Raw genomic sequence first — 24794 nt, forward strand, 5'->3', positions numbered from 1 at the left:
AAAACCACATTCACAGAAAGACAAGATGAAAAGGCAGAGGGCTATGTACCAGATGAAGGAACAAGATAAACAACTTGAAAACAGAAAACAACTAAATGAAGTGGATATAGGCAACCTTCCAGAAAAAGAATTCAGAATAATGATAGTGAAGATGATCCAGGACCTCGGAAAAAGAATGGAGGCAAAGATTGAGAAGATGAAAAACAGAAAAACAACTAAATGAAGTGGATATAGGCAACCTTCCAGAAAAAGAATTCAGAATAATGATAGTGAAGATGATCCAGGACCTCGGAAAAAGAATGGAGGCAAAGATCGAGAAGATGCAGGAAATGTTTAACAAAGACCTAGAAGAATTAAAGAACAAACAAACAGAGGTGAACAATACAATAACTGAAATGAAAACTACATTAGAAGGAATCAGTAGCAGAATAACTGAGGCAGAAGAACGGATAAGTGACCTGGAAGACAGAATGGTGGAATTCACTGCTGCAGAACAGAATAAAGAAAAACGAATGAAAAGAAATGAAGACAGCCTAAGAGACCTCTCGGACAACATTATAAGCAACAACATTCGCATTATAGGGATCCCAGAAGGAGAAGAGGGAGAGAAAGGACCTGAGAAAATATTTGAAGAGATTATAGTCGAAAACTTCCCTAACATGGGAAAGGAAATAGCCACCCAAATCCAGGAAGTGCAGCAAGTCCCATACAGGATAAACCCAAGGAGAAACATGCTGATACACATAGTAATCAAATTGGCAAAAATTGAAGACTAAGAAAAATTATTGAAAGCAGCAAGGGAAAAATGACAAATAACATACAAGGGAACTCCCATATGGTTAACAGCTGATTTCTCAGCAGAAACTCTATAAGCCAGAAGGGAGTGGCATGATATACTTAAAGTGATGAAAGGGAAGAACCTACAACCAAGATTACTCTACCCGGCAAGGATCTCATTCAGATTCGATGGAGAAATCAAAAGCTTTACAGACAAGCAAAAGGTAAGAGAATTCAGCACCACCAAACCAGCTCTACAACAAATGCTAAAGGAACTTCTCTAAGTGGGAAACAAGAGAAGAAAAGGACCTACAAAAACAACCCAAAACAATTAAGAAAATGGTCATAGGAACATAAATATTGATAATCACCTTAAACGTGAATGGATTAAATGCTCCAACCAAAAGACACAGGCTTGCTGAATGGATAGAAAAACAAGACCCATATATATGCTGTCTACAAGAGACCCACTTCAGACCTAGGGACACATACAGACTGAAAGTGAGGGGATGGAAAAAGATATTCCATGCAAATGGAAATCAAAAGAAAGCTGGAGTAGCAATACTCATATCAGATAAAATAGACTTTAAAATAAAGAATGTTACAAGAGACAAGGAAGGACACTACATAATGATCAAGGGATCAATCCAAGAAGAAGATATAACAATTATAAATATATATGCACCCAACATAAGAGCACCTCAATACATAAGGCAACTGGTAACAGCTCTAAAAGAGGAAATCAACAGTAACACAATAACAGTGGGGGACTTTAACACCTGATGTACACCAATGAACAGATCATCCAAAATGAGAATAAATAAGGAAACAGAAGCTTTAAATGACACAATAGACCAGATAGAGTTAATTGATATTTATAGAACATTCCATCCAAAAACAGCAGATTACACTTTCTTCTCAAGTGCACAGGGAACATTCTCCAGGATAGATCACATCTTGGGTCACAAATGAAGCCTCAGTAAATTTAAGAAAATTGAAATCATATCAAGCATCTTTTCTGACCACAACGTTATGAGATTAGAAATGAAGTACAGGGAAAAAACGTAAAAAACACAAACACATGGAGGCTAAACAATACTAAATAACCAAGAGATCACTGAAGAAATCAAAGAGGAAATCAAAAAATAACTGGAGACAAATGACAATGAAAACACGACGATCCAAAACCCATAGGATGCAGCAAAAGCAGTTCTAAGAGGGAAGTTTATAGCTATACAAGCCTACCTCAAGAAACAAGAAAAATCTCAAACAAACAATCTAACCTTGTACCTAAAAGAACTAGAGAAAGAAGAACAAACAAAACCCAAAGTTACCAGAAGGAAAGAAATCATAATGATCAGAGCAGAAATAAATGAAATAGAAACAAAGAAAACAATAGCAAAGATCAATAAAACTAAAAGATGGTTCTTTGAGAAGGTAAACAAATTGATAAACCATTAGCCAGACTCATCAAGAAAAAGAGGGAGAGTACTCAAATCAATAAAATTAGAAATGAAAAAGGAGAAGTTACAACAGACACCGCAGAAATACAAAGCATCCTAAGAGACTACTACAAGCAACTCTATTCCAATAAAATGGACAATCTGGAAGAAATGGACAAATTCTTAGAGAGGTATAAACTTCCGAGACTGAACCAGGAAGAAATAGAAAATATGAACAGACCAATCACAAGTAATGAAATTGAAACTGTGATTTAAAATTTTCCAACAAACAAAAGTCCAGGACCAGATGGCTTCACAGGTGAATTCTATCAAACATTTAGAGAAGAGCTAACACCTATCCTTCTCAAACTCTTCCAAAAAATTGCGGAGGAATATACACTCCCAAACTCATTCTATGAGGCCACCATCACCCTGATACCAAAACCAGACAAAGATACTACAAAAACAGAAAATTACAGACCAATATCACTGATGAATATAGATGCAAAAATCCTCAACAAAATACTAGCAAACAGAATCCAACAACACATTAAAAGGATCATACAACATGATTAAGTGGGATTTATCCCAGGGATGCAAGGATTCTTCAATATACACAAATCAATCAATGTGATTTACCATATTAACAGATTGAAGACTAAAATCCATATGATCATCTCAATAGATGCAGAAAAAGCTTTTGACAAAATTCAACACCCATTTATGATAAAAACTCTCCAGAAAGTGGGCATAGAGGGAACCTACCTCAACATAATAAAGGCCATATATGACAAACCCACAGCAAACATCATTCTCAATGGTGAAAAACTGAAAGCATTTCCTCTAAGATCAGGAACAAGACAGGGATGTCCACTCTCATCACTATTATTCAACATAGGTTTGGAAGTCCTAGCCACGGCAGTCAGAGAAGAAAAAGAAATAAAAGGAATACAAATTGGAAAAGAAGAAGTGAAACTGTCACTGTTTGCAGATGACATGATACTGTACATAGAGAATCCTAAAGATGCCACCAGAAAACTACTAGAGCTAATCAATGAATTTGGTAAAGTTGCAGGATGCAAAATTAACACACAGAAATCTCTTGCATTCCTATACACTAATGATGAAAAATCTGAAAGAGAAATTAAGGAAACACTGCCATTTACCATTGCAACAAAAAGAATAAAATACCTAGGAATAAACTTACCTAGGGAGACAAAAGACAAAAGTATGCAGAAAACTATAAGACACTGATGAAAGAAATTAAAGATGATACCAACAGATGGAGAGATATACCATGTTCTTGGATTGGAATAATCAACATTGTGAAAATGACTATACTACCCAAAGCAATCTACAGATTCAATGCAATCCCTATCAAATTACCAATGGCAGTTTTTTACAGAATTAGAACAAAAAATCTTAAAATTTGTATGGAGACACAAAAGACCCAAATGGCCAAAGCAGTCTTGCGGGAAAAAAATGGACCTGGAGGAATCAGACTCCCTGACTTCAGACTATACTACAAAACTACAGTAATCAAGACAGTATGGTACTGGCACAAAAACAGAAACATAGATCAATGGAACAAGATAGAAAGCCCAGAGATAAACCCACACACCTATGGCCAGCTAATCTATGACAAAGGAGGCAAGGACATACAATGGAGAAAAGACAGTCTCTTCAATAAGTGGTGCTGGGCAGACTGGACAGCTACATGTAAAAGAATGAAATTAGAACACTCCCTAACACCATACACAAAAATAAACTCAAAATGGATTAGAGACCTAAATGTAAGACCGGACACTATAAAACTCTTGGAGGAAAACATAGGAAGAACAGTCTTCAACATAAATCACAGCAAGGTCTTTTTTGATCCACCTCCTAGAGTAATGGAAAGAAAAACAAAAATAAAGAAATGGGACCTAATGAAACTTCAAAGCTTTCACACAGCAAAGGAAACCATAAACAAGATGAAAAGACAACCCTCAGAATGGGAGAAAATATTTGCAAATGAAGCAACAGACAAAGGATTAATCTCCAAAATTTACAAGCAGCTCATGCAGCTCAATAACAAAAAAACAAACAACCCAATCCAAAAGTGGGCCAAAGACCTAAATGGACATTTCTCCAAAGAAGACATACAGATGGCCAAGAAGCACATGAAAAGCTGCTCAACGTCACTAATTATTAGGGAAATGCAAATCAAAACTACAATGAGGTACCACCTCACCCCAGTTAGAATGGCGTCATCAGAAAATCTACAAACAACAAATGCTGGAGAGAGTGTGGAGAAAAGGGATCCCTCTTGCACTGTTGGTGGGAATGTAAATTGATACAGCACTATGGAGAACAACATGGAGTTTCCTTAAAAAACTAAAAAAATTACCATATGATCCAGCAATCCTACTCCTGGGCATATACCCAGAGAAAACCATAATTCAAAAAGACACATGCACCCCAATGTTCCTTGCAGCACGATTTACAATAGCCAGGTCATGGCAGCAACCTAAATGCCCATCAACAGACAAATGGATAAAGAAGATGTGATACATATATACAATGGAATATTACTCAGCCATAAAAAGGAACAAATTTGGGTCATTTGTTGAGACGTGGATGGATCTAGAGACTGTCATACAGAGTGAAGTAAGTCAGAAAGAGAAAAACAAATATCGTATATTAACGCATATATGTGGAACCTAGAAAAATGGTACAGATGAATCAGTTTGCAGGGCAGAAATTGAGACACAGATGTAGAGAACAAACGTATGGACACCAAAGGGGGAAAGTGGCGGGGGGTGGGGAGTGTGTGATGAATTGGGCGATTGGGATTGACATGTATACACTGATGTGTATAAAATTGATGACTAATAAGAACCTGCTGTATAAAAAAATAAAATTAAATTAAAAAAAAAGAATGGGGGAAAGGCAATATCAAAAAAGATGTAGGCTGAGAATTTTCCAAGAATTAGAAGACTTGATTGTTCAAATTGAAGAAAGCTGACTCATGAGCAAAATAAATCAATAACAATCCTTATGTAAACACAGGACACTAGAGACAAAGACAAAGGTCACCTATGGAGAAAAGAAGTATTAACCCAGTATCTCGTCATTAAGACTAGAAGCTAGAAAACACTGGAATAATATCTTTAAAGTTCTGAGAGGAAATAACTGGTACACCAGAATTCTATACCCAGCTAAACTAACATAGAATATTGAGGATAGGATAAAAACATGTTCAGCCAGTCAAAAGAGTGAGAATGTATCTCTCAGTGACTCTTTCTGAAAGCATCATTAAGTGTAGTAACTCAATAAGAAGGAAATTGGAATCGGAAGAAATAAATGGAATGCAAGAATCAGTGGTGCTCAAGTAAGCAAAGCAGGTTTCCTGGGGAAAAAGAGAGTGAAAAAGCTGGAGGTTTCGCAAGTGTGGTCATGGATCTGTATATTTAGGCTTAATATTTCATAGGTGGAGGAGTCCTGTGTGCTGATAAATTTCATGTAGCCTCAAGGGTGGTTGACTAGAGTGAGCAGCATGAAGATCATTTGATCCCAGAAAGTCAAGAAGTTTTGAAACTAAGATATGGGAGGGACCACATATTATACTGATTATTTTCCTCCACTGCATCCCAAATAGATTCTCTAATCTCCTCTCAGTGCTGCTTTGGATAGGTAAGACTGACCCCTATGAACTGTGTCCTGCAGGTGTCCTTGCTAGCTGGCTTTACGTGGAGTTTGACAAATTGGAGTCACTGGCCAAAAATCAGTGTGAGTGGAAGAGAGAACAGAGTTCCTTCGCATTCTCTCCCTGCTTCAGCATTGCTTCTCTAGTAGCATATGTGTCTCTCCATGACTAGAGTTCCCACTAATGGCCCCTTTTCCATGGATCCAGCTCTCACTGGGCTCAGATAACTCTTTCTTCTTCTTGCATTTTGACCCTATGAATAACAGATTTTTACCCCACTGATTTCTAGATAATATCAGGAGATAATTCTCCACGGTTCTCTCATGTTTTTGTACATCTTGTGAGTAAGGTACTAAATGCCCTTTTGTTGCTGATGATCTTTTCAAAGATGTTTGTATACCGAATAGTCTTGGAAAGTGAAGATCGTGTCTCTCTCTGGAGCAGAAGGCAGTCATACTCACTGTCCAGTGTAATGAAGATAACGTCTTCCTCTGAAGCAAAGGGCAGACATGCCTACTGCCCATTATAAAAGATTGCGTTTCCTAACTCAGGGTTTCCTGGCCTGTAATTCAACCCATCACAAGTGCAGTTGTTATCTGGCCCCCTTCGTGTCACTCTGGGGGAGTTGAGGCTTAGATAACCAAAACAAAAATGCTGATGCTCTTGCTACAGTTATTGCTATGTGTAGTCAACTATCCTTCATCTTTGATCCAGGAGTGTCATGTCTTCAATCACTGCCCATGAAGCTGTAACAGGCTATCTCATTAGCTTTCAAATAGGGTAAGATCTCAAATCCCTAACAGTTCTTGCCAGGTACCTTGGCATCTCTTCTTTGTTCCCTTAAACCCAACAGTACTTCTGAAGATAGTTCTTTCACAAAACCCGTCTCATTGAATTCTATTTCCTGCTGGGCTCCTGTCTGATATATCTAGATAGTTTGAAATCTCTATGGTCAGTTAATTTACGACAAAGGAGGCGAGAATATACAATGGAGAAAATACAGGTTCTTCAATAAGTGGTACTGGGAAAAGTGGGCAGCTACATGTAAAAGAATGAAATTAGAACATTTTCTAACCCCATACACAGAAACAAACTAAAAATGGATTAAAGACCTAAATGTAAGACTGGATACCATAAAACTCCTAGAGGGAAACATAGGCAGAACACTCTTTGACATAAATCACAGCAATATCTTTTTGGATCCATCACCTAGAGTAGTGGAAATAAAAACAAAAATAAATCAATGGGACCTAATTAAACTTAAGAGCTTTTGCACAGCAAAGGAAACCATAAACAAAACAAACAGACAACCTACGGGGGATGGCGGGGAGGAAGAGGAGCTTGTTTTCTAGTGTGATATTTACCTAGCGATAATAAACTGAAAATCTTTTGCAAAAAAAAAAAAAAGACAACCTACAGAATGGGAAAAAATATTTGCAAATGATGCGACCAAGAAGAGATTAATCTCCAAAATATACAAATAGTTCATACAGCTCAATATCAAAAAACCAAACAACCCAGTCAAAAAATAGACAGAAGTTCTAAATAGACATCTCCAAATAAGACATACAGATGGCCAAAGGCACATGAAAATATGCTGAACCTTGCTAGTTAATAGAGAAAGGCAAATCAAAACTACGATGAGTTATCACCTCACACTGGTCAGAATGGCCATCATGAAAAAGTCTACAAATAAATGCTGGAGAGGGTGTGGAGAAAAAGGAACCCTGCTACACTGTTTGTGAGAATGTAAACTGGTACAGCCACTATGGAGGACAGTATGGATGTTCCTTAAAAAACTAAAAAATAGAGCAATCCCACTCCTGGGCTTATATCCAGAGAAAACCATAACTGAAAAGACATGCACCCCAATTTTTGCATCAGTATTCTTAAGGGATGTGGGTTTGTAGTTTTCTTTAGTATCTTTTTTTGGCTTTGATATCAGGGTAATGATAGCCTCATAGAATGAGTTAGGAAGTATTCCCTCCTCTTCAATTTTTGTGAAGAATTTAAGAAGGACGTGTGTTAATTTTTCTTAAGTGTTTGGAGAATTCACCAGTGAGCCATCTGATCTTGGGCTTTTCTTTGTTGAGAGATTTTTTTTTATATTTATTTATTTATTTATTTATTTTTATTTTTGGCTGCATTGGGTCTTCATTGGGTCTTCATTGGGTCTTCGTTGCTGTGCGTGGGCTTTCTCTAGTTGCAGTGAGTGGGGGCTACTCTTCGTTGTAGTGTGCAGGCGTCTCATTGCAGTGGCTTCTCTTGTTGTGGAGCACGGGCTTTAGGCACATGGGCTTCAGTAGTTGTGGCTCATGGGCCTTAGAGCACAGGCTCAGTAGTTGTGGTGCATGGACTTAGTTGCTTTGTGGCATGTGGGATCTTCCTGGATTAAGGCTTGAACCTGCGTCCCCTGAATTGGCAGGTGGATTCTTAACCACGGTGCCACCAGGGAAGGCCTCTTTGTTGAGAGTTTTTGATTACTGATTCAATCTTCTTACTAATTATGGATCTATTCAGATTTTCTCTTTCTTCATGAGTCAGTTTTGGTAGGTTGTATGTTTCTAGGAATTTGTCCACTTTATCTAGATTATCCAGTGTGTTGGCATACAATTATTCATAGTATTCTCTTATAATCCTTTTTATCTCTGTAAAGTCAATAGTAATGTCTTTTCCCCCCAACCTTATTTAGTAATTTGAGTTTTCTCTTTTTTGTCTTATCCAATCTAGCTAAAGAGTTGTCAATTTTACTGATTTTTTTCAAAACATAAACTTTTAGTTTTGTTGATTTTCTCTATTTTTTTTATTCTCTATTTTTCTCCACTCTAATCTTTATTATTTCCTTCTGTCTGTTAGTGTTGAGCTTCCCTGTTTGTCTTTTCTAGTTCTCTTAAGGTATAAGTTAGGTTATTGATTTCAGATCTTTCTCCTTTTTTTAATGTAAATTTTTACGGCTGCAAATTTCCCTTTTTTTTTTTTTTTTTTTTTTTGCGGTATGCGGGCCTCTCACTGTTGTGGCCTCTCCTGTTGCAGAGCACAGGCTCCAGACACACAGGCTCAGTGGCCATGGCTCACGGGCCCAGCTGCTCCATGGCATGTGGGATCTTCCCGGACCGGGGCACGAACCCATGTCCCCTGCATCGGCAAGCGGACTCTCAACCACTGAGCCACCTGGGAAGCCCAAATTTTCCTTTTAATACTACTTTTTCTGCATCCCACAAATTTTGATATGTTGTGTTTTTATTTTCATTTTTATCAAGGTATTTTCTAATTTCTCTTCTTTAACCCTTTGGATATTTAAGAGTATGTTGTTTAATTTCCACATATTTTTGAATTTTCTAATTTCTCTTCTAGTTTGATAGGAAGATACTCTGCATGACTTCAATCTTTTTAAATTTATTAAGAATTGTTTTGTCATCTAACATATGGTCTATCTTGGAGAATGTTCCATGTGCACTTGAGAAAAGTGTATTCTGTTGTTGCTAGAGTTTTCTGTATATATATGTATATACATATATATTTAGTTTATGGTGTTGTTTAAGCCCTCTATTCCTTATTAATCTTATGTCTGGTTGTTCTATTCATTACTGAAGGTAGGGTTTGTAGTGTCCAACTTTTTTTTTTTTTTTGTGGTACGTGGGCCTCTCACTGTCGTGGCCTCTCCTGTTGCGGAGCACAGGCTCCGGACGCTCAGGCTCAGTGGCCATGGCTCACGGGCCTAGCCACTCTGTGGCATGTGGAATCTTCCTGGACCGCGGCACGAACTCATGTCCCCTGCATCAGCAGGCGGACTCTCAACCACTGCGCCACCAGGGAAGCCCTGTCCAACTATTTTTGAAGGACTGTTTCTCCTTTCAATTCTGTCAAGGTTTTCTGCATATAGTCTTTGGCTCTGCTGTTTGGTGCATCTATGCTTATAATTATTATATCTTCCTGATGAATTGACCCTTTTATAGATATATAATATCTTATATAGTCCTTATTTGTCTCTTGTAACAGTCTTTGACTTAATGTCTATTTTGTCTAACTAGTATAGCCACCCTAGCACTCTTTGGATTATTGTTTGCATGGGGTATCTTCTTCCACCTTTTTACTTTCAGCCCATTTGTGTTTTTGGATATAAAGTGAATCTGTTTTAGACATTATATAGTTGGATTGTGTTTTTAAATCAGTTCTGCCAGTCTTTGCCTTTTGATTGAAGAGTTTAATCCATTTACATCTAAAGCAGTTACTGACAATGAAGGACTTTTTTCCATCGTTTTGCTATTTGGTTTTTGTATGTCTGTTAGCTTTTTTGTTCCTCATTTACTCCATTATTGCTTTCTTCTGTGTTTTGTTGATTTTTTTGTAGTCACACATTTTGATTCTCTTCTCATTTCCTTTTGTATATATTCTCTAGCTATATTTTTGTGGCTATAATCATGATCACATTTAACATCCTAAATTTATAACAACCTAATTTGAACTGACACCAGCTTAATTTCAACTGCATACAAAAACTCTACTCCTATATAGCTCTGTCTTCCCCTGCCACTTTATGTTATTGATGTCACAAATTATATCTTTATCTATTATGTGCCTATACTAGTTTCCTAATGCTACTCTAAAAAATTATCACAAATTGGGTCACTTAAATAAGAGAACTTTATTGTCTCACAGGTATGGAGGCTAGAAGTCCGAGATCAACATGTTAGCAAGTTGCTATCTTTTGAGGCTGTGAGAGAGAATCTGTTCCAAGCCTCTTACTTAGCTTCAGGTGGTCTCCTGACAATCTTTGTTGCTCCTTGACTTGTAGAAACATCACCCTGATCTCTGCCTTCATCTTCATATAGCATTCTCCCTGTATGCCTCTCTCAATTTCCCCCTTTTTATAAGGACAGCAGTCATATTGGATTAGGAGTCCACCCATTCCAGTATGACCTCATCTTAACTAATTGTATCTGCAATGACCTTATGTCCAAATAAGATCACATTCTGAGGTACTGAGGGTTAGGACTTCACTATTAATTGGTGGTGGTGGGGGACATAATACCACCCATAACAGTGCCCAATAACATAGCTCTATAATTATTCTTTATGCATTTTTTCTTTTAAACCTTTGATCAGAGACCTTTATTTCTTCATACAACTTCAATTTACTAAATAACATCCTTTCATTTTAACCTGAAGGACTCCCTTTAGCATTTCTGGTAAGGCAAGCCTGGTGGTAATCAGTTTCCTCAGCTTTTGTTTATCTAGGAATGTCCTAATTTTTCCTTTATTTTTGAAGGAAAGTTTTGCCAGCTATAGAATTCTTGGTTGACAGGTTTATCTTTCAGTACTTTAAAGATTTTATCCCATGTCTTTCTGGCCTCCAGGGTTTGTTGTGCAAAATTGGCTGATATTGTTATTGAGAATCCCTAGTACATGATGATGATTCACTTTTCTCTTGCTGCTTTTAAGACTCTATCTTTGGACAGTTTGCTTTTATGTCTTGGTTGGGTCTTTTTGAGTTTATCCTGTTTGGAGTCCATCAGGCTTCTTACAATTGTAGGTTTATTTATTTCATCAAAGTTGAGATGTTTTGCCATTATTTCTTCAAATAGTCTCCACCCCCCTCTTGTCTCTTCTGGGACTCTCATAATGTGTATGTTGGTATACTTCATGATCCCTTAGTTCACTTTTCTTTATTGTTTTTGTTTCTGCACCTCAGACTCTATGATTTTGATTGTCTTATTTTCAAGCTTTCTGATTCTTTCTTCTCTTTGCTCAAATCTGCTGTTGAATCCCTCCAGTGAAATTTTCATTTCAATTATTGTAATTTTCAGCTCCACAATTTCCGTTTGGTTCCTTTTTATAATTTCTGTTGATATTTTATCTATACGTGATTTTTCCTGGTTTCCATTATTTCCTTATCCATGTTTTCCTTTAGGTCTTTGAGTATATTTAAGTTTTATCTAGTAAGTATGATGTCTGGGCTTCCTCAGGAATGGTTTCTGTGAACTGATTTTGTTCCTTTGAATGTTTGCCTGTTTCTGTCTATGCCTTGCAATATTCTTTTGCTGAAAATTGGATATTTAACTATTATAATATGGTAACTCTGGGGGCCTCCCTGGTGGTCCAGTGGTTAAGACTCCATGCTTCCACTGTAGGGGTGCAGGTTCAGTCCCTGGATGGGGAACTAATATCCCATATGCCAGGAGCATGGCCAAATATATATATATGATGACTCTGGAAATCACATTCTTCCCCTTTCCCAGGGTTTGCTGGTTTTGTTGTTGCTATTGTTGTTGAAGTCTGTAATAGTCTGTTTGTTTTGAGTGATTTCCTAACTATCTTTGCAGAGGCTATTGCTGGTCAGATGTGATCACTGAAGTCTCTGTTCCTTTAGCTCATATTCAGCTCAAAATCAGATGTTTTGGTAGAAATTTTCTTGAGTGCCAGGAACTCTTCCAGTGTTTGCAGATTGGCTCTGTACTAGGGCATTCCTTCAGTACTTAGCTAGGCTAGTTCTGAGGCTAGCAATCAGTCTGAGGTAAAATCTTAAGGTCTTCTCAGCAATTTTCTGAGCATGCATCTTGCCTGGGTGTGCATATGGTTTCCTAAATCCCCCCATATTTTTGGCTGCTTTCAAATGTCCTAGATTCCCAGTCTTACCCCAGATTTTCCTCTGCACCTTAGAAGGTCTATTGTATGTTTCCACCTATGATTTCTTGCTCCAGGAGTCTGTGGGGCTATAGTCATTTGCAAGTTTTATGAGTAGTGTCCACCACTTTTACCACCTGATTTCTGAGTTAGACATAACAGAGACAGGCTCTTGTGTCAGTCCTTCAGGTATCCACCAGACAGTTTAAATGTACACAGTAATTTGCAAATAATTTCTGCTCTGCTTCTCCTAGTTTGAGGAATGATACTGGAAACCAGGTTGCCACCACTTCAAGACCAAAACCACTGCCATGCTGGGGAAAGGTGGAGTAAGGGTAACTAAAAATGCCACAGAACTTTCCTACCATTTTGAAATGGCTTTTTCTTTTCTTTTTTTACATTTATTTTATTATTGGCTGCATTTGGTCTTTGTTGCTGCATGCGCACTTTCTCTAGTTGCGGCGAGCAGGGGCTACTTTTTCTTGTAGTGCACGGGCTTCTCACTGTGGTGGCGTCTCTTGTTGCAGAGCACGGGCTCTAGGCCCGCGGACTTCAGTAGTTGTAGCTCACAGGCTCTAGAGTGCAGGCTCAGTAGTTGTGGTGCACGGACTTAGTTGCTCCACGGCATGTGGGATCTTCCCAGACCAGGGCTTGAACCCGTGTCCCCTGCATTGGCAGGTGGATTCTTAACCACTGCGCCACCAGGGAAGCCCCAAAATGACTTTTTCTTGATTGGGTATTTGTTTGGTGGCTCAAAACTTTGAGTGTCTTCCAGAGCTCCAGTAAGATTGGTTCAGACAGTTTCTGCCTTAAAAAAAAAAACATTTCTGTTGGGGAATGAAAAGTTGGAGCTTCCTAGGCTGCCATTTTGCTGAAGTCTTTTCCTTAACCTTGTTTTGCCTTCACTTGGACTTTCACCAAAGAGCATCAGAGCACTTGGCATGTAACCTAAGTGAAGGTGTGTATAGTTACTAAAAAATGGTGGAGCAAAGACACTCTGAGCCACTGTAAGGAGGCTTGGAATAGGAACTTGCTTGGAGAGTTGAAATTTTATAGATGAGGAATCCACTAGGTTATTGGATGACAGTTGAGAACAGATAAGCTTATGAAATGAACTTCTGTCCAGGTAGTAAATTGCTCAGGGAGTTGGTGCTTGCTGACAGTGTGGGACAGCTGCAGTTACATGCTGCAAATGGTTGGCTCTGATTTCTGGATGCATATTAATTCCAGCTCATGAAGGGTCTTGAGCAATGCCAAAAATGACCAAGTAGAAGAAAATGTGAAGATAATGATATGGCTGCTTCTAGTGCTCAATTAGATCCTCCCCTCAGAGCTCAGAGAATCTAATTCAATTCATTCCTAACGGTAGCTGTCATATCAGCTTGTCCTAACCCTGACTGTGGTTCACAGCTCTATCTCAGAAGTGACTTGGGAGGAAAGCCTTTAGTAATTGTCTTCACCTCTCCATTTCTTCACTCTTTCTCCTATCATTAGTATCCCCTGCCTCTCCTGTCCTTTTTCTTCTCTGCCTACTTATCCTCCTTTGCCTCCTACTACCTCAGTGAAAATATGTTCCAGTCTGCTAAATGAATTCACATTAAGGTGCACATAGCCAATAAGACTCGAGTGTAAACCTGTCCAGGGGCTGTTTGCATTTTAACAGAAGACTGTATTTCAAGCTAAACGAAAACATTTCTAATTGTGAAGCTCTAAGTATTAGCTGTTCCATAGGAAAGAGAATTTTTAGAGGACCTGGTTCTAACTCAGAATGTTTTTAAGGTATACTCTACTCTAGATAGTATAAAGAAATTCCCAATTATAAAGGGACTTTAGAAAATCAAATTTCTCCTCGCAATATGAAAAGATGCTCTGAGGCTGATTTGAATGTGACATTATTGGATAATGAGCTTTTACACCTTTCCAGCCAAAGATACCAAGGATAAAGCCAAAACCTTGATCATATTGAGAAGTCAGGTCAGGGAGATTTTCACCTTGCTACAGGAAAAGAAAGGCTGATGAGGAGGAATAGAACAGATCTAATTTAGAATCTTAACTGTTTTAGAAGATAGTAAGCAGCCTCCATACATTAATATGGCCTTTCTTCCCTGTCATCACCAGAAAATCTTTGGGATACAGTACACAAAGTGAGGAGCTGCCAGCGCTGGAAGGACGGGTCCCAGAAGGTAAGAGCAAAGAGTGGGAAGCACATTAACACTGATTGAATTTAACCTCTACCACCCTCTGTTTCTTCCTCTGTAATGTGGGAACAGTAATATCTATTGAAGAGGGTTAGAACTCTTTTGACTGCAAATTATAAGAAGCCATATTGAACACATTAACATAAGTTAAAAATAAAAAAAGGAATTTGTAGGCTTTTATTCCTGGTTGTCCAAGGGCATTGGCTTTTGGGCAAGGCTGGATCCAAAGACCCAAATGATGCCTTTAAAACTTTTTGGCTCTCCATTTCTTAGCTCTGCTTGTTTTTGTTTGGCTTTTTCTCAGATAGTTTTAATTTATGTGTCAGTTAAGAAGATCTAAAGAACTTATCTCCCAGCTTAACAATTCCAACAGAAAATCTTTTTCAAATGTCATTTCCAAGGAAGATTATATTGCCTTGCTCAGGTCAGATGTGCAAACCCTAGCCTATTACCATGTGTTGGGATTTTTGGATTGGCCAGCCTAGGTTGCATATATAACACAGTATTTGGCCAGTGTACCATAATTGACTGTCTGTCCAGGATCACATTGCATGAAGGGGGAGTTCCCTAAAGGATTCAAGAGACAGAGGATGGGAGAGTATGCTGGGCATGAAAATATGGTAGCTATTATAATCTACCAAGCCTACCACTATAGGTTAAAGAATCAAATGAGCAGACACAGGGAAGCTGTTTATAAACTATAATCATAATTAAAACATCATTCAAATAATGATAAATACCATGTTCATTAAAATCAAGAAAGCTTCATCATATAATGATGGCTTTACAAATCAGTGGGAAAAGATGGACTATTCAACACCTCTTGTGAGATAACTGGATGGAAAAACTGCATGTAGGAGCCGCACCTCCCACAATACACTAGTGTATACTCTAAATGGATTAAAGATTTAAACATAAAAGTGAAACCATAAAAGTGTCAGAAGAAAACATGGTAAAACTCTTTTATAATCTTGGAATGGGGAAGGTCTTCCTAACTGTTACTTAATATTCTGAACTCATAAATAATATGACTGATAAATAAAACTACATCAAAATGAAACCTTTGCATGATGAAAAACATCATTTGAAAAAAAAAAGTCAAAAGGCAGAAAACAAATAGAATAAAAGGCAGTGGGGTGTTGGAGATGGCCTGCACTGGCTCACAGGAGCTGTTTATTAAATTTTAGAAATTTTGCAAGCTGGTTGTCAACCACAGCCATTATTTAAAATTAAGTTATATAAACTTATAATTAAATAAAGAATGATACAAAGGTAATATATGCTCAAAGATTCATCACTCTAATTGTTTAACTACATTTTGCTATCATCCATGCTCTTGGAGTGATTTACATCTGTTGTGTCTGTATCATGGAGATATTACATAATGGCCTGGTGTTGCACGTTTCTCCCCAACTCCACATTTAGTGATGTCATGTTGGTAGCTTGAAATTGGCTGTGGTGGGAATATTTACATCATGAAACTTGGCAAATGCTATAAACCAGGATTTATTTTCCCCAGAGACCATTACTAAACACTAACCAACACACCACTGGAAAAAAATTTTGAAACTCACATTACAGAGAAAGGGCTAATCTCCCTATATGTATTGTGCTTCTTATAAGCCAAGTATACAAAGACGATTAACCTAACAGAAACATAAGAAAGGTATGAAGTATCCATTCATAGAAATAAAGAGGTGCTCTGTGTCACAAGAGAAATGCAAATAAAAACCATACTGAGATATTATTTTTTACTTACTAGATTAACAAAACTCTAAGTTTGATAAAACTCTGTTGGCAAGGTGGTGGGGAGACAGACATTTTTTTTTTTACATTGCTGGTGAGGACTTAAATTTACATAACCCCTTTGGAAGGCAATTTGGCAATATGTATATAAAATTACCAAGATGTAAACTATTTGACCTAGCAATCCTATCTCTGGAAATTTATACTATTATATAGTATAGAGTGCTGTTTTATTTTTATTTTTATTTTTTTTTGCTGTACGCGGGCCTCTCACTGTTGTGGCCTCTCCTGTTGCAGAGCACAGGCTCCGGACACACAGGCTCAGCGGCCATGGTTCACAGGCCCAGCCGCTCCACAGCATGTGGGATCTTCCCAGACCGGGCACGAACCTGTGTCCCCTGCATCGGCAGGCAGACTCTCAACCACTGCGCCACTAGGGAAGCCCAGCATAGAGTGCTTTTGTTTTTTAATAGCAAAAGATTGGAGACAACAAAAGTGTCCATCCACATGGGCTGGTTTAATAAACTGTGGAACATTTAAATAGTAGAATTGACTGGAACTGTAAAAAAAAAAAAAAAAAATTGAAGACACCAAATCGAACTTGAAGAATCTCCGAATTATATCTTTCCCTTCCATTTTATTGCGAAACAACTGACATAACATTGTATTAGTTTAAGATGTACAACATAATGATTTGACATACATATGTATTGCAGAATAATCACCACAATAGGTTTAGTTAACATCCATCACCTCACATAGTTACAATTATTTTTTCATGTGATGGGAACTTTTAAGATCTACTCTCTTAGCAACTTTCCAATGTACAATACAGTATTGTTAACTATAGTCACCATGCTATATGTTCTATCTCTAGAACTTACTTATTTTAGAACTAGAAGTTTGTACCTTTTGACTGCCTTCACCCCAGTTTCTCCCTCCTGCCCCCAGCCTCTAGCAACCACCAATCTCTTCTCTGTTTCTATGAGTATGATTTTTTTTTTAGATTTCCCATATAAATGAGGTCATGCAGTATTTGTCTTTCCTGTCTGACTTATTTCACTTAGCATGATGCCCTCAAGGTCCATCCATGTTATCACAAATGGCAGCATTTCCTTCTCTTTTATGGTAGAATAATATTCTATTGTATAAATATACCACATTACCCATTCATCAACTTATATTATTGAATGAAAAAAAGCAAGGTTAATATCAGAGTAGATAGTATGTTATCTTTTGCATAATAAAATAAAAATATAGTTGTATTTGATTTGCATAAACAAAGTCTGGAAGGAAAGTAATAAAAACGGTTACAGGACATGGTTGCTGGGTGGGAACCAGTCAGGCAGAGAATAGGGTAAGAACAAGGCCTTGTGTTACCTTTTTACACTAAAATGAATGTTGAACTATGTCAACATACTACCTTTTTACAAAATTAAATGACAGGAAACAAATAAAAACTTCACTGAAGAGCACTTGACATTCAATAAGAAGTTACTGAGTGCCTATCATGTGGCAGGCACTGTTCTAGGAGCTACACCCAGAAGGTAGCACCATTTCATGTAAGCTGTGATGTGAAGCTGAAGAGTTCGTGATTGTCCTCAGCCACATAAACCACTCTTCAGATGCCACATCTTCCATTATGTCAGTCCAACGGTTTTCTCTTGTCCCATTAGTCTCATATCCATGACCTCAACAGGGTCAAACTATCCCCAGGCCATTCAGGTCTAGCAACAATTTAATGTTTATGTTCTTTTCCGTGTAGATCCTCTGTTTTCACATCTTGGTCATCTTTCTTTTCTTTTTTTTTTAAACTCATTTTATTGAAATATAGTTGATTTATAATGCTGTGGTAGTTTCTGCTGTACAGCAAATTGATGCAGTTATACATATATATATTCTTTCTCATGTTCTTTTCCATTATGGTTTGTTACAGGATATTGAATACAGTTCCCTGTGCTATACAGTAGGACCTTGTTGTTTATTCATCCTATATATAGGACATCTTTCTTCTTGACTATGTTGTTTAATGTACTCAGTGGAATATGACATTTTAAAAGTTCAGGTCTTTAATTTTGTGGACAGTGAACAAAATAGACAAAAATCCCAGTGGATTTACATTCTAGTGGTGATCAGGGAAGGGCTTTCTGAGGAGGTAATGCTGAGCACAGACATGAGAGATATGAGGGAGTGTGCCTTGTCAGTATCTGGGGTTATGCTTGTCCGTTCATAATAATTACCATTATCGCTGCCCTCAAGGAGATTGCAAAACATTACATGTGCACATGCACATGCCCACACACACACACACACACACACACACACACACACACGCTCATATTTACCATTATTTATGAGCACAATAACGCTGCCAAACCACCTAATGGCTGTGTCCTGTCAATGCCATAATATCTGGTAATGACGATGGGTTTGAATGGAGCGAACCTCTTTTTGTCTCTTGTCTGGCCCCAGTAAGCAAGGACACAGTCCACATTTGCTAAGCCTCTGGCTTAGATTGAGGGGTAAACCTCTGATTGTGGGGGCTTAATTCTCTTTCCAAATGAAGCTAAATGTTCCACAAAATTAAAGCCTTGACCTTTTAATATCATATCCTACGAACCAGAGTAAATAACACCCTCGAAAAGAGACATCTGAGATATGAAAACACATCAGAGAACATACAGAGAAAAACAAAACATTAAATTATTACTAGACCTTAAGGGCCATGGGGGATATTTTTACCATGCTGAGGTCATAGGTATGAGCCTGGATTGGATAAGAGACAACTGTTGGGTGGAATTTGAAGAGTGGTTCATGCATGTTTGAAGATACAAATTCTTTAGCTTTACATAACAACTTAACATAAGCTGGTGCCTGTTTCCTGGGTTCCTGTAGTACTTGTCCTCTCTTTTACCCCAGCTCCTACTGCATTTTTTCCCTTTTTTATAATTGTTTACTAGGTGGTGAGACCCTTAGAGGGGAGTACTGTGCATATTTCCTTCACATCCCCAGCACCTAGCACAGCCAGCCCTGACATTTAGAAGCTTTTAATAGGTGTTTGTTGAAAGACTGATAGAGACATGCCCTGTGAAGCAAGACACTGGATAACATTGTAGATATGGCTTTGGCCTGGGGGATTTGGAGTCCAAAGGCCTGCTTTGTTTTCCAGTTAGGTGGGCTGATACCCTGCTGGGTGTTTTGGTAACTGTTAAGATGTCCTGCTCCCATTTAGCTTGTTCCCTGCATGCACAAGCAAGGCAGCTGGCTCAGCACAGCCTTCTGTGACAGTTCTCAGGTCCCTGCCAGCCGGGTAGGCTCTCCCATCAATCTGTCCCAGAGTCTCCCACACCCTGTGATCCGACAGTAATTCAATCCTCTTCCACAGATTTCTCTGATCTCCCGCCCTGCCTTCTCCTCACCTCTTTCCCTTGCTGTCTGAGCTGCAGACTTCGGCAGCCATGTGGACTAAAGGAAAAGTGAGTTCATCCACAGAGCATGTGCCTGGGCGGCCAAGGCCCCCAGGTTTGAATAAAATGACCCAATCTATTTGGCATTCCCTGGGCAGTCACATAGGGACATGTCCGTTCTGGGATGTCCCTCAGCAGGGCAGATGCTGCCTCAGCCAGACTGGCCAAGAGTCCTTGAGTGGGGTTCCTGGTGGGAGGCACAGGAGATCAAAGCCCGCCTCCCTCCCACGCCCATTCTACTAACACTGATTTTGCCTTAATAATGAGTTCCCAACAGGAATTTCGGTTCCCAATTCCATTTGGATTCTTCCCAAATAGAAATCCTTCACCTGGTCTATAGCTGCAAATTTAAAAGACTCCAAATTGTGGCTTTCATAAACAACAGACTATTTTATTGCTAAGGGGTAAAGAATTGGCCCTGGCTAATGAGTTATATTCCGATGTACAATGCCCTCTGATTGTGTATTATATATTAGCACTCTGGACTTGAAAGAGACAATTGTGTAATGTTTGCCCATTAATTGAGAATAATCATCTCAGCTGCACAGTACTGCATACCAACCAAGCGTGTCATTCTTATATCCAACAGCTTTTAATTGTTGTGTTGCCCTTTAACGGCACCGTTTCTCAGAGTTTGGAGAACAAAAACAGAGACCTACCTAAATATCAGCTCCTTCTCACCCTGAGAGAAAAGAATGTATTTAGATGGAAAGGATTTGAGTTGTCTAATCCCCAGGGAGTGATCATGCCTTAGCAATTTCTATTATCCATCAAGTCTAAATGCTAAGGTCATGGGATTGCTTCTTCCTAATAAAGTTAGGAAATGTATCAGACAAGAAAGGGGCTTACATGATTATACAGTAAGTTGAAGTCTAAAATAGAAGTGCCTTAAAACTCATTGTCAGAACCCTTTTGAATGCAAGTACCAGAAATTTTAACTCAAACTGTCTTAAGTAAAAAAAAGTTGTTGGCTCACATAACTGAAAATTCCCAGGATGGAACTGCTTCAGCATGTCTCGATTCCAGGGCTCAAAGTTCCTTTGAGCTTTGGTCCCATGTTCCCCATATCTCAGCCTTTCTCTCCTCTGTTGCTGCGTTCTCAGGTGGGCCCTCCCTTCCTCTGGCAAGAGGGCAGCTGGCGGCTCAGCTCCAGGCTCACCGCTCTAGTGAAAAGTCCCAAGGTGGAATTTCATTGGACCAACTTGGGTCATACTCCTTATTCAGAACCAGTCATGGTGGCCGGGGGGAAAGGAGTATGCCGATTGGCCGGGCCTTGGTCACACTCAGCCCTGGAGGTGAAGGGCAGGGTCAGATCCATCAACCTGAGCTACATGAACTGCCACTAGAAGGTGGTGATGATTCTCTAAGAAAAAACAGTCACTGCTACCAGAAAAATGGAACTGAATGCTGAACAAACAAGAACTGATGCACTATCCCCTCATCTCAACCTCACGGATGAATGTTTTGTAGGTTGGAAATTCAAGCCTCACATCTTCCACCAGAAGCCTGTCCATAAAAAAGATGACCATTTACCAAGTGCTGGACATTGTACACAGTGTTTTACATGAATCCTCTCATTTAATCCTTATGGCTACCCTACCAGGCAGGTACGACTAACCCCCTTTCCTTAATAAGGGCATGGAGGCACAGGGAGGTTAAATGGCACACTCTAAGCCCACAACTGTTAAAGGGTGAGTGATTATGGAGCTCTGGCCTAACTCCAGAGCCCATGCTTGTTCTCCTTTTGTGTGTTTCCCAAACTTGCCCATTTACAAGACTTCTGGAGTGGTTATTAAAATGAAAATACAGGTTCCAGGCACCCACCCACATCCCACTCTGAGATTCTGATTTGGTAAGTCTGGGAGTCTCTTTTGTTAACAAGTGCGCTCGGGGACTCTTATGATCAGACTCACAGGTAAAGCCTGCATGTGGCTGCTGCCACTGCCAGCCCCTCTTCCTGCCTCTCCCTTTCCCGCAGAGGCTCTGCGCAGACCGCTTTAGCTGCTGGTCATGTTCAGTCCACTCTCTAGTGCGGTGGTCTCCAAAGATGGGGTGCATAAGAGGTTCCACTGGTGTATGGGAGGCAATATTTTTCCTTTTTCTTCAATTTCTATTTAATTTTTTCTAAAAAGAAAAAGAAATCCAGCTTTACTAAAATTTGATATCCAAATTGGCACTGGCACTCTCCCTCCATCATGAGCCCTGGGCTACCCATGCTACCTGAGGGGGCCTAAGAGGAGGGTGAGGGTTCCACGATGCAGAGGGAGAATGGCGCCCCACATTTGTTTGCTTCCCAGCGATTGAGACCTTATTGTACTAAGTGGAATTATAGGTTATATGACCCAGTCTCCTGTACCCCAAAGTCACCCCAAAGTCAGGCCCAGATGGTTTTGGAGACAAGTTTTACAAAGTCATCAACAAACATAGAATCCTTATATTACACCTGTTTCAGATGATAGAAAAGAGGGACAGCTCCCCAGATCTTTTTATGAAGTTAGTATAACTTCAATACCAAAGCTGACAAGGACAAGACAAGATAATTATCTATTAACCACACTTAAGAATGTAGATGCAAGGTTCCTAGGTAAAATATTAGCAAATTTAATTCAGCAACGTAATAAAGATAATAAGTACTTCAAATGAGTAGGATCCATGGAGTACAGTTGTGCAGTGTCATCATTTGCCTCCTGCTCTTGTCCTTGTAAGCTGAATTGTGGACCAATTCTTTCTTGCCACTGAATAAATGAAAACTCATTCACTTTTTTGGCCACTCCAACTAAAAAGTCCTTTGATCATGAGAAATGGTCTCAGTTTATGAATTAAGATATATAGTCCCAGGTAATAGTCAAAACTTCCAGCATCACAAAGTTGAAGCTTATCTTCATCCCCAGCCTGAGTCTGCAACAGGTGGAAAGCTTGCAATGGGAATAGACAGCACGGTATGTGTGCCATCTGTTTCCTCGACTAGATTTTCTCCTCCTCCCCTTGCACTCATTAGGTGGTCTCTGGCTCCTCTAGAATTGAAGCAGGGAAAGAGAGGGGAGCAAAAGGAAAGGTCCTACTGGCCCAGCCCTGTTATGAGCTGGTTATCAGACCACCCGGGACTGAGAGGAGGTTTAAAGCTGACTTTTTCTATCACGGAGGTCTTCTGTGGGCATTTTGGGGCACCTGCTGTTTCTGGGAGTCTCTCATCTCCAATTTCATTCATATGGGACAGTGCATCTTTTCCACCGGGTTACTTAGCTTACCATCAGCTCTAGTTCTTTATAGAAGCTGGCCCTCTTACATGGGTCTAAGATGATCCCACAAAGGCAAGTCTTTCCTATGGCCCACAACTGGCTCAGGGGAAATACCTCCACACTTTACTCAGATAAATTCTGGGGATGTGGGATCTCCCTAATGCCTCCCTTTGCTCCGTTGTCAGAGCAGCTACCAGCCAGATTTCTCAGATGTTAGACACAGTCTACAGTGTCCTTCAGGCTCCGGGAGACTCTGTGGAGGAGCAAGGAGCCAAGAACTGAGATTCCATTTCAAAAAAGAAGAGGTGGAAGTGAGAGAGTGGCGTGGACATATACACACTACCAAATGTAAAATAGATAGCTAGTGGGAAGCAGCCGCATAGCACAGGGAGATCAGCTTGGTGCTTTGTGACCACCTAGAGAGGTTGGATAAGGAGGGTGGGATGGAGACACAAGAGGGAGGAGATATGGGGATATATGTATACATATAGCTGTTTCACTTTGTTATACAGTAGCAACTAACACACCATTGTAAAGCAATTATACTCCATAAAGATGTTTTTAAAAAAAAGAAGAGTTGGGACTTGTTCTATGAGATATGAAGGCTTATTTTAAAATAAAAGTCTTAGAAATTCGGACATAGTGGGATGGTGCAAGAATTGGAAAATGAATCAATGGAACAGGATAGGAAGCCCAGAAACACACTCACACATATGTGGACACAATATGTAATAAATGTAGAATTATAAATAAATGGGAAAACAAAGACCGTTCAATAAATGGTGCTTGGAAAATTGATTATGTTTGTGGAAAAATGCAAAGTTGGATCCCTCTCTTACATCACAGGTGGGTTAAAACCCTAAAAGTAAAAAAAAACAAAAAAAAAACAAAAAAATACTTTAAACTTTTGTAAGAAAATACAGGTCTTTATGACCTTGTGTATAGAAAGATTTCTTAGGCTTTATACCAAAACCTTGAACCGTATAGGAAAAACTAAGGACCAAATTTTATTACATCATATTAACAAAAAACTTTCTGCCAAAACAAAAGATACCAAAAACAAAGTAAAAAGATGAATTGCAGACATTTGGGAAAAGATATTTAAAATGCAAAATCTAACAAAGAAAATAGTATCCAGAATATAGAAAGAACCCTGGCAAGCCAATAACGATGATGATGATGATGATGATAGCTAGGCACTGTCCTAAGCACTCGAGATCTATTAACTCATTTAATCTTTACGATATGCCCCTATGAGATAGGTGTTTATCACCCCCACTTTACAGATGAAGAAACGAGCACAGAAAGGGCTAAACTGTGCCTAACATCACTGATAGTTAAGTGATAGAGCTGAGCTTGAGCCTAGGAGTCTGGCTTCAGTTCCTATGGTCTTAACAACTATGCTCTCAAACACAATAGAAACAACCACGCAAGGAGCCAACACACCTTGCTAGCAGTCACAGAAGTGAAAATTAAGATGCCAAGGAGAAATCACTTCACAAATTAGAAAGTCTGATAATACCAAGTTTGAGTGAGATTGTAGGAAGAAAGTGGGAACTTTTGTACACTGCTGGTGAAAGTATCAATTTGCACAACCATTTTGGAGAGCAATT

General features: G+C 39.0%; 1 long non-coding RNA gene across 2 annotated transcripts in view; it reads left to right on the top strand.

Moving 5' to 3' along the window:
• The window catches only part of LOC132494481 (uncharacterized), a 42261-nt gene extending 18329 nt beyond the window's left edge, over nucleotides 1-23932 (top strand). Inside the window, exons 3-6 of one of the 2 annotated variants that reach the window (XR_009533071.1) lie at nucleotides 12786-12866; nucleotides 14650-14714; nucleotides 19861-19951; nucleotides 21046-23932. This is a non-coding gene — a long non-coding RNA (uncharacterized LOC132494481). The remainder of the gene's footprint in view (nucleotides 1-12785; nucleotides 12867-14649; nucleotides 14715-19860; nucleotides 19952-21045) is intronic. The other variant, XR_009533072.1, reaches the window with a different exon arrangement.
• The last annotated feature ends 862 nt before the right edge of the window (nucleotides 23933-24794 follow it).

This window comes from Mesoplodon densirostris, chromosome 7 (genome assembly GCF_025265405.1).
Source record: "Mesoplodon densirostris isolate mMesDen1 chromosome 7, mMesDen1 primary haplotype, whole genome shotgun sequence".
NCBI lineage: Eukaryota > Metazoa > Chordata > Mammalia > Artiodactyla > Ziphiidae > Mesoplodon > Mesoplodon densirostris.